General features: G+C 33.4%; 1 pseudogene; it reads right to left on the reverse strand.

Annotated features, from left to right (window-relative positions):
* Positions 1-245: 245 nt before the first annotated feature.
* Positions 246-6,280, reverse strand: LOC144342957 (nucleoporin Nup37-like; annotated as a pseudogene).
* Between the last annotated feature and the right edge of the window lie 2,888 nt (positions 6,281-9,168).

Consider the following 9,168-nt stretch of genomic DNA (forward strand, 5'->3'; position numbering starts at 1 on the left):
TAGTTTGTAACTTGCAATCTGTAATCAACTTGCATCCATAAACCAATATCCTTAATCAGGGATTTATATGACAAAGTATCGAGATATTGAAAATAATACATAACATGTTATAGAAATATCATATCTATATAGGATTATTATTATTTCATACTGTATACTAAATCCTCCGATCAAACATGGTATGTATGTCAGTCCCTTAGATTCTTGTCAGACTTTCTACTTTACATGATCCAATTTCATTGATCTTTGGACAGAATACGTAACACTATTACTATACTTCTGCCATCCATAGGTGAACCTTTCTGTCGCCACCGACTGCACACACTGGTAGCCTTGCATGCCAACTGAGACCCCCTGCAGAGACTGATAATGTACTAGAGACTGGAACCTAGGAAATTAATAAATAATAAACATTAAACATTTTATTGTTTGAATGAATTGAATCCTTCATTCCTTACTTTTCCTGGCAAATTAGACATCATAGTAATATGAGGTTATTTTGATACAAGTGTTCATCAAGGCAGAACAGTGATGATATTGACTTACACAGTGGATTATACTTGCCAACTTTGTGATATTCTCATGATAGTCTTATTAATATATATTGTTTTCTGCTTGCTGTGGTAATTTAGTGAAAGATAACAGATTGAAATGCCAACAAAAAGCATTCAATAGGATTTATGCGCTAACAATTTGCGTTCAGATGAAAGTGATCAAGGTTGATGTAAATATGATGCACATTATTCAAATAAGAAAGGCATAACACATTTGAACATGATCGTACATAGATTTTGTAATGCTTTGACAGATATATAACAAGTACAAATGCATAGATGTCAAAACTTAATTAGCATAAGTTATCATTCGTTATGATTTGTAAATACAGTTGTGTAAAATAATGATTTTTCTGTTGTTCCAACACTCAGAGTTGGTTATGTGATCAACAGGTTATCACCTGATAAACTCCTCATATTTTGTCACCCTCTTTTCACAGCATAACATCAATTTTTTTTTTTTTATTTTGATCAGGACTTAAGTTATGTTCATAGAAATCATAATACATCAAAAAAGCAAAATGTTGCATTGGTCGGGCATAATTGAGCAGAACATATAGTGTGTCTGCACAGAAAATGTAATTTTAATAACATATCAGCTAATTAGATGCCATAGATTTTACACCAAACATTTTACCTTTTCACCACCAGACTTTCTCTCCCAAATTATTTTTCTGCACTTTTTTCTATATTTCTCAATATTTCTAGAAATGAACCCTAATTTTACAGTCAATAGACAAAATTTGAGTAAATCTCCAGTTTTTATTCAAAAATGTTGCTAATTTTTAATTACAATCTTCTGAAGGAAATTACAGATTATAAACAGGACTAATTTGTGAAGAAAAGACAGAATGGGTGGTGAAAAGGTTAAAAACACTTTCATTGTTAAAACATCCACTCTATAAACTACACTTCTCACCTGTGAATGACCTATATAGAATACTTTGACTTGGTTTTGTCCCGTCGTGGCAAATAAATTTTCACTTAAGTGACCACTTGAAATGTCTTCCGCCTTCATTATGTGCTTGTCGACTTTCTTGTGGTAAACTCAGAGAATATCTTCAAAAAGATTTATAACTTGAAGTCTACTTGTATTTATTTAGCCATTCCATTTATAAACAATATAGTTTCTTTTGCGTTTTTTTAAAGACATACTAAGCGGAATTGATGCCAATGAATAGTAATTAACAGCACCAGTAATTATATTGAATGAATTTAATTCTAAAATTTTAAAATTATAAATAAAAAGCATAGCATAACATAGTTCTCCCAAAACAGTAGTTACTGTATGTTTTATGAAAATCAGTTATTTCATAAAAAAAAAGAATTTTTTGGCAGAAAATTTAGCAAAACTAGCCTGTAGGACAGAAATAAATTACTGTAAATGCATTAATTATTCAATGGGTTTTAATTTCACTATTTTCAGAGTAAAATCTGCTAATTTAAATCTATGTGAACATGTAAAATAACAATAAAAGTCATTGTTTCCTTGACAAATTTGTGGAATTAAAATACAGTGAATAGTGAAATAGTGAAATTAAATGGTAGTAGAAATAAAAGGTTCAGCACAACTTATAACATAGCAGGGTAGTCTCCACCAACCAGATCGCAGTATTCATATGCTATAATCGATATATAGATTTGTGGAATATGAACGTTATCATTTGACACAGATACTGGAACAAAGTGCGTTCGTTGATGTTAATTTCTGAATATACACTGATACTTAAAATGCGGGCATAATGAGTGAAATCAACAGTAAAATCAACAAGCAATGGACAGAAGTCATTGATAGAAGCCATTCATTAAACAAAAAGCAACAAACAGTATTTTGACGTCACTCAACTCACACGCATTGGCTTCAAAACCATGTATCGGACACTTGTTGATCTACAAACTATACTAGTCTATACTATAAGCGACCTACCTTGGTCTTGTAGAATCCGATATCATTCAGTTGCCATTGGCAATACCACCAATACGGACTGGATCACAGTAACATATGTCAGCTGAAATCAATGTCACGTGACCTGCATCAATGGACTAATTGGTTGCTGAGTTGTGAGGTCATACATACGTATTGTTCATTTCTTCTCCATAACCATTAGCTCAGTTAAAAAAAAACAAAGAAGAGTTAAGATTTCAAGGGCGGTTAATAAATAAGGGCATGTAGAGTTCACTGATTTCCCAGAGATCACACGGTTTGAACTCGCATAAACTGTGAGAGACTAGGAGATGGGTGATTCTTAGATCAATTGTAATGTGTGAAAGACGCAGTTCATATGTTTCTGCAAAAATCCATTGATTTGATTTTGAAAATCAATTTCTTTTTTTTATTGTTCAATTTCAAAATTGCTATCTTGGAGAGAAGAATATGGCATTGAGATATCTTCACTATCCAAAAGAATCTAAAAAATAGTTTTGTGTTAGTCAAATCCTACGCTAGTCCTTTGGTATGACCTTTTTTTCTTCTTTTTACATATCATGCAAAAAGTGGGATCTTACAGTGAACGGAAAATAGACTATTGCAGGACGTGATAGTTGCTAGAAAGATTGAAAAGGACAAGCTTTGTTCATTTCATATACGATTTAAACAAACGAAATACATGTTTCTTGTGAGTGTTATGACATTCTTAACGACATTATTCATCAGGCATGTAAAATTTAAATGTCCAGATTTAATGAATTTTTGACAAACATCAAAAAATATACAGTAAACACAAGAAACAGTGATTCATTGCCTTATATTTTCTATTTTTGCATGTTAATGGCACTATGAATGTTGAGGGCACTGGTGGTCTTTTGTTGTTGCACAGCCTAACCAAAATAAAAAAAAACAAAAACATGATCAGTGACACTGGTTTGGTTTTGTTAGAAAATGATGTACAATTTATCTATGACTCGTGTATGAAACATTGTCTGGGTAAAGTAGCCATCTCCCAGAATGAAATTGGTCATCAGTTCTCATTTTCTGAAAAACAAAACAAATTTGAGTATTTTTGTCTATATACCATACCGAACACCACACATGGTTTTATTGAGTATTTATACATACTTAAACAACATTTTCAGACTACCAATTCATCTTCAGCCACCGCTGTTGCTGTGGGTGAGGGGGTTTTCATTTGAGACCGTATACACCAAATGATTCACGAGGCAACACACTGAGCAAAGTATACACCAACCGGTATTGCGTCAATATTCACTTCATAAATGTATATGGGACAGATATTGTCACCTGTAAAACCAAATCAGTTTTTCAGGGAACTCATCATCAATGGCCAATCAGTTGCCTCCTGTACACTTTCTTGTTGTGTGCTTACGATATCAAGTGTTTCCAAGGAGAATAAGTAGCATCATGCAAGACTTCATGTACCTTGACTGGTTCATCTGGGTGCCAACCAACTGACATTCCTGGCGAGTAGAGAGGAAAGCACGCTCTTTGTTGTCCATCTGAATCCCATATCCTACATGTAAGGTCATCTCCAACTGAAGCTAATTGCTGACCTTGCGTCGGTTCAAATATCACATCATTTATATATCCAGTGTGACCGTCAAGCACCCGGAGGCTAGACAGATATTCAATACAAGTTTGCAAGATATCATCTAATAAGGCCATATAATGTCTTTAATGTTGTATTTTTTTTTATTTTGACTACTCTTGCAATTGCTGGGCATACAGGAGCATAATGCAAATTGAATTTCATAACTTTTTTTGTGTATGTGTGCAAGCCGTCATTTTCGTGTGATGAATTTGTTCAAAATGTAACCAGCAACAGGAATTGCGCACCCTCCATAAGCATAGGTATGGGATTGCTTTATCATTTATTTCAGCAGCTGTCAAGTTTTAACATGTTTGTTAAAACAGTTAAGGATGCACAACAGAGTGTTCTTATGATCTTTCATAAAGCGAAGTCATTTAGGCAAAATTTCAAAAAATGTTGACTGCATTTCCTCATGTAAAATGTACAACAGCGGGAAATTGTGTAGTCCCAAAAGATTATGAATTGACCAATTACATCACAGAATTTTGATGTGGTACATGTGTTATTTACATAAACTATTCTGCTGGTCAGTCTGTATAAAATACCTTAACACTGTCATTTTTTTAAATCAGATGAAAATATTCTAAGTTGGCAATCGGCGCCAGCTGTACAAAACCTGGAATAAAAATGGAGATATATTTTTTTTAATGTTCATACAACAGCATTCAAGCAATTTTTTTATGAATAGACCTTAGAAGTGAATGCTCGTCAAGTGTGAGAGAGCAACAAGAATTGTTTTCTCCCATTAATAGTGTTTTATTTCCCGTTGTACTTGCGTCTATCGTTCTTCTGGACCTATGTCAACATGAATGAATGGAACATTATATTAGAATTTGTGAAACGTTTTCTATAAATATAAATGTTGGCGTCGACAGTTTCCTTTATGTGGAAGCTTCGTAGTTTTTGTAGACAATGCACTTGAAAACTTGATATACTCAACTACGCGCTTGAAGGCGTTTAATATTCGGTAGGAAGCTGATATTTCAATAAGGCATCAATATTAATTATCTATTCTCGTTTTTTGTATAATTACATCAACATGGAAATAACTTGCATGTGTTTTGTCTCATTTTGTGTGGAGATTATTCAACCAAGAAAAGAAAAAAGAACTACGACACAATCATTACTACTAATAGTGTACATAACGCACTCACATTATTTGATGAAGTAATTACATATAATATTCATATGTTCATGACCAACCAGCACTGGTATTGGTCTGGTAAGATCCCTGTAAGATGGAAACATTTAAAAAATACACCAACAAAAAGTAGGTGTAAACAATGTACTGCTCAAGTATTTATCAAAACAAGCAGAATGTAAATTTTGATGCGTAACAGTGAACTAAAGTAAGGCCCGCTTGATATGTTTTTAATTGTAATTTTAGCCAAGCTCATTTAAAATAAGTAGCTATTAGCAAAAATAGAATATATATATAATATAAATTCATATACCCCGATAGTTAGTTCTACAATGCCAAAAATAATATTATTAATTTTCTAAAATTATTTTCTAAACATAGTAAAACACATTAAATGAGCTTTGCTACAACCGATATTATAAGAGATTAAGAACTTTTATTGCTCCATGCGAAATCTCATTAAAATTCAAAATGGCGGTGTAATTGTGAACTTGCTTATTTAATGTCATTAAATCGTTACATCATTGGATCAAAGCACTTCACCAAAATCCGATCAATTGTGTGATGAACCGGGATTCTGGGTATTTTGTTCTTGGGAGGGGAGTCAGGCAAATTATTGACAATGTCAAATTATGGTTGATGGTTTGAATGAGATGACAAAGTGGAATTACAACGTTCATACAAAATGATGTACCCCTTTTACTTCCTCCTCTATACCGACCAACCCCGCTCTATATTGACAGATTGGCATACATTGCTACGAACTCAAATCGGTAATAGTAAAATGAATGGTACAGAGATGTAGAATAATAATGCTGCTATAATAACGAATCGGCAATTTTCTGTTACAACAACTGACCACCAGATTACTTAAAAAATGCCGACATACATTGCTAATGGACGTTCAATTCTTATTGTAAACAGCATGGAAAAACTCACTTCATCAAAATGTATCGACTTACTCTACACAACAAAACTTTAATCGCACAGTCTATATTTCCTTTAAGTACTTCTGCATGAGGACAAAAGATTACTCCCATCACTTCATTTTATGGAAGAACAATGGCTACGACTAACGTTATGGTGTCATTGGATACGGTATTTTATTCTTGTGTGTTGGCACTAAATCACGTTTGCTTGTATAATGGAACCCGTGTTATTGTACAGTAACCAAAGTTATATTACTTTGACTTCAATATGTCAGAGTTCGTTGTTACAAGTCTGTTATCAAATTTATTATCGAATCTATTATCTCATTTAGTACTTTAATTATAATTGTTGTTCACTGCCCGTCACAATATATTGTAATGATATAGAAACACAGTAATCTTAAAAATACAAAATACAACGATTAAATGTGTATTTTTTTATTTTTGATAAGTTATGTTGCCATTATTTATATTTTTCACAGTATAGTGAGTGGACTAAGCTATGTCAGTTTTACTGATGATGAAAATACATTGTTTATAATGATACAAATTTGACAAGTCATTTACTTTTAGACAATTTAGAGAGTAATGGGCCTTTTTTCCCCTTTCCTGTTTCCATAGAGGAATACAAACTGTTACTTTTTCAATTGTTAGTTTCATTCATATCAATAGAATCAATTGTCCCCTTTTTTTCTAAGGTCCATGCACAGGCTTTTTTTTCAAATAACTGAAATGTACTGATATACTTGCTTCAAACTATATACACTATATGGCGTGGTAGTAAACAACAACGTAAAAAGTGGTACGATTTCCCGTTGAGGACTTATATGTAGATACTCGGCAATCTTATCTTGTCCAGCTCATAGTGTTTATTGTTCTTGTGCTCATCTAATTACTAAAAGCAGCTGTAATAACAACCATGGTGTAATGCTAATATTTGTGTTGGGTCTGTCCACCTAATAGGATTGCCTACGTATTGGCTAGTACGCATTGCTATAATCAACTCGCTTTCATCTGTATAGACCTCATTGTAGACCAATTTCAGATAGCTCAAGCAATTCTGACATGACAAACCAATGAGGGAGAGAGAAATGTACACGGTAAATATTCATACTATTGTTACATGTGTACACTGTACCCACTTTGTTATCCGTATATTATTATATCCACATCCGTATATCATGCTTGTTACTAAGCACGCTGTTTAAATATTGTAAATATCAAGCCCTTATTTTGCCCAATCCGCAGTGGTTAGCCTAACCTATGTTGATACTAATAATTGGTAGGTCAACGTTTCTAGCGGATATTAAAATTCATCTTTTCGTCTTTCAAGCTCTAACTTGATGACTATTAGAGTATATCAGCAAGTTATTTGCTGGGTTACGTGTCGCAGTTTTTTTCGTAAATATCATGACGCTTATATCACAGTTGCTAATTATGAGTTATTGTCAATGTAAATACATCATGCTTGGTCTTCGTTTTGATCTCAGTTACTGTTGAAATACAGTACATCCACCTGAATGTGTTACACCTTTAAGTGTGCATGGACTTCTGGGAGGGAGGAAGAGAAGAATGTCAGCAAATAAAATAACTATAAACTCTGAAGTAGGCAAAAAGCGTCTTATACTATTTCACACAGCAAGAACCTGCCATTAAAAATACTACAACTGTTTCTGACTCATATACTCAACATCAACAAATAAGAATTTGTCACAGTAGCCAGTGATACAAAACAGATCAATATTTATTCTGGTATACTTGGATGAATATTGATTGGACATCTATGACATAAAATAAATATCAATATACAACAGCTTTAGTCGTGATAAATGTAAGATTTCTATATTCGAAAAGTAAGTAATCGAGTCATGAAATAAAACAGGAATTTGAATGCCAATACAATGACTGATCGAACAAAAAGCCTGTCTACACTACATCCACCACCACAATTTACTTGAACTAAAAAATAAAAATCATTGACAATTGTTACTGATAACAAAATGCAATATTTTCCCAAACATTGCCTTGTTCTAATGATCGTTTTTGTTATTCATGTCTATAAAATATACGTTATTCTTTAAATTTAAATTTTAAAAAGATTAAACATTAATGAGTTAAATGAATAGTAGACTATAAAATATACATTATATAATTATTCTGGCCAACATCATGCGTCAAGTGAATCATAAATGTTCTCCATAAGTTCACCATCCTGTTTGTTGATCACGTGTGACACCAACATGTTAGGATTATCATATTCTCCTGTCATATTATTTGTTGTAGTTAATTGTTGGTAGGTGTTGAATTCTACATTGTTCAGATCAGTGTATTGGAGATGCGATTCATCTTCCGTCCTAGTTACTGTTGAAAGGTTGATGTTTTCTTCCCGGGTTTTCAGTGGTCTGCCTCGATTGAAACAAAATTTGCGCAGTATACAACATATCAAAACAATAGTTAAAATTCCAACCACCAAACCAATAATAAATGATACAATGTATCCCGTGCTGAGTACATTGTTTGATTTAATATTGTTCGTGGACTTTGGCGTGTATATCTTGGTGGAAGTCGTTTCATTGTATTCCATACGTGTTCTGGTTATTTCAGTGTACGGGGAAACGGAAAACGTAGTTGCATAAGATGACATTGTCCGCGGCGGAGTATGTATTTCAAGAAAACGTACTGCTGTGACAACACCTTTCCAATTTTCTGCAATACACACAAACATCCCAGCTTGCTCATTCTGTGTAGAGGAGATAAAAAGACTGCCATCTGGTTCGAGACGATATCGAGAGTTAACCTCCGAGTCAGTATCAACATAAATGCCTTTAGGGGTGATCCACTGGATATGTGGAGGTGGGGCACCATTCACATTAACAGTCAGTGTCACGGATTCATTTACCCCAACATACACCGATTCGAATGTGTTAAAAACGTATGGCTCAAAACACTGAAGATCGAGCACCGTTAAATCTGTGATGCTCATTCCCGTATAATTTAAC

The sequence above is a fragment of the Saccoglossus kowalevskii genome, chromosome 12 (genome assembly GCF_978046115.1).
Source record: "Saccoglossus kowalevskii chromosome 12, keSacKowa6.1, whole genome shotgun sequence".
Taxonomy (NCBI): domain Eukaryota; kingdom Metazoa; phylum Hemichordata; class Enteropneusta; family Harrimaniidae; genus Saccoglossus; species Saccoglossus kowalevskii.